The sequence below is a fragment of the Pinus tabuliformis genome, chromosome 9 (assembly GCF_031772625.1).
Source record: "Pinus tabuliformis cultivar Carrire ecotype Pingquan chromosome 9, CPIR1, whole genome shotgun sequence".
NCBI classification, from domain to species: Eukaryota; Viridiplantae; Streptophyta; class Pinopsida; order Pinales; family Pinaceae; genus Pinus; species Pinus tabuliformis.
This window is the reverse complement of record NC_142307.1, coordinates 303,356,072-303,358,633: the sequence shown is the minus strand read 5'-3', so window position 1 is coordinate 303,358,633 and position 2,562 is coordinate 303,356,072.

The following is a 2,562-nucleotide window of genomic DNA, read 5'->3' as shown; positions in this document are numbered from 1 at the left end:
AGCATAGTTCCTTGTCTTGTGTCAAGCTCATTAAAAAATGAATCAAGGTTTTTAGAGCACAATTCCTTGTCTTGTGTCAAGCTTGTTAAAAAATGAATCAAGGTTTTTTAGGTATAGTTCCTTGTTAGGTAGATTGTAGAGAGTAGACATGAGCATAGTTCCTTGTCTTGTGTCAAGCTCGTTAAAAAATGAATCAAGGATTTTAGAGCATAGTTCCTTGTCTTGTGTCAAGCTCGTTTAAAAAATGAAACAAGGGTTTTGAGGATAGTTCTTTTCCTGTGTCAACCTCACTAAAAAATGAAACAACTCCCACGAGTCTTTCCAAGATTTCGAAAGTAAACCTTCATTTCATCCACCTGCTTGAATGCAATGAAGCTTGGGGGCAATGTACCTTGATTTGCATCATTATGCTGGGGGCATGCGAACTTATAACAAGCATAGTTTTCATTTCAAGCTTGCGTAAACATGAAACCGAATCTGAGCATAGTTCTTTTCCTGTGTCAAGCTCGTTAAAAAATGAAACAAATCCTCCTCTACTTGAGTCGAGAGTTTGACTAGATCTCATAAATGTTAAGTTGTATATTTAGGTTAGTTATTTCAGTGTTTTGCATAATTTTCTTACAGTTTTAGGTTGAGTCTTTCAAATGATCTCGTAACTGAACCTTCATTTCATCCAACTGGTTGAATGAAATGAAGTTGGGGGGCATGTGCCCTCTAGCAGTTACGCTTAGGGGGCATCAAGCACAGTTTTCTCTGTGTTTCAAGCTTGTGTAAAAATGAAACTACTTTGAAGCATAGTTTTTCTCTGTTTCAAGCTTTTGTAAAAATGAAACCTATCTCGAGTCAATTTCAGTTATTTTCAAGACTCGTTAAACTCACGAAAATACCGAGATTATTTTGCTATCTTTCATTCTCATAAAAGAAATGAAAATGCCGAGTTCTTTCCGTCTTTTCTTGCTCGTAAATTAAATTGAAAGTCGACCATGAGTACGTTTTTATCATTTTTTCAAACTCGTTAAAACTTACGAAAAAGTGAAACCTTGGAGTTCTCTTTTAAGCCCTTTTCAGACTCTCAAAACATGAAAAGATTGCCGAGAATTTCTTTTACACTCGTTAAAACGAAATTAAAAGACGGTCCTCTTATAGCCCTTTTCTGACCGTAAAAACATGAAAAGATTGCCGAATTTTTGTCGTTTCAAATTTGAAAATGGAAATAAAATGACGTGTCCTTGATCGCTTTTTACGTTTCAGGTCAAAGACACTAATAATGAAAATACTCCTTGGTCGCAAGATCAAGCGGTTCTCTCAAGTATTATTTTATACTTTTTCGGGCTTGGGAGACACAAATTTACGAAAAAGTTCAACCCTGGAGTCTTCTTAAGTTTTTTCAGACTCTCTAAAATTGAAAAACGTCGAGTTTCTCCTATACTGGACTCGTTAAAATTTCACAGTAAAGGACCTATTTGATTACAAACAGGAATGGACCACTCCTTCTTAGGGTTCGATTCTAAACTAAGTTGGACTCATCCGAAGGATGAGCTTATAATCAAGCATATGTTATCCTCCTCAAGCTTGTAAAAAATAAAGAGGTACTTGCCAGAAATGGTGGGGGAAAAGAGAGGAAAATGAGCCTATTTGTTATCCTTTGTCTCAGAAGAAGCCTTATCACCACTCTTGAACACAACACTTTTCATTCACCTGGGTTGGGAAATCCTTTGCCTAACAGTTGATCAAACCACATTGAAAATCTTCAAACCGGTTCCGGGTATTAACTATTGGGTCAATTGTCACCAAGCCATCTGTCGTGTTGTTATGTGTTAAAGAGGTCACTGCAAATAAACCATTCATCTGCAAAATACCCGTCATCCATCTCCACCATCCCTGAGTCAGTCCTTACAGCTACATTTCTTCAACTTGAACTATGATTTCATGTTGTGGGCTTGCTTGCAACGGGTCGCTTTCTATCGACATCAGCACATTATCTAGAAAGATGACCTAAAAATCGTCGGTACCTTGAAATCTGCATGCATCAATGGAAGGTTTCTCGCCTTTGACGACGGTTTACATCATTGAATTTCGATCGAAGGACTCCGTGAAATGTTCGACATCAACTCATTCATTCACATCTCATGGATTGTACTGGGTACTTTGAGAACCATTGACATCACTAGTGGTCTCTCTCACACTTGTTAACAGTTTACATCATCGATTGGTAATCAAGTGGTTTCTACCATGTTCGACATCAACTCTTTTATTCGCATGGATAGAATCGTACCTTTTCGGGAAGTAGAAATGAAGGCCTTGGATCTAGTTTCCACCATCCAGGCTGCGAGGAGTTTTGTATTCATTGTACAATAGACTAATCATAAATAGATGGTTGTGTCCATACTGTGTCTACAAGAGTCTATGATTATGATGTATTGCGAAATCATTCCTGTATCAGAGCAGTAGTTAGTTTGTTAGTTAAAGTTTTCAATCTGAGTATGGGAATGCCTACCTTAGCGATGATATGATCTTATATATGTATTTTGTGTTAAATATTTGCAGGTTCCAACTGGGCTC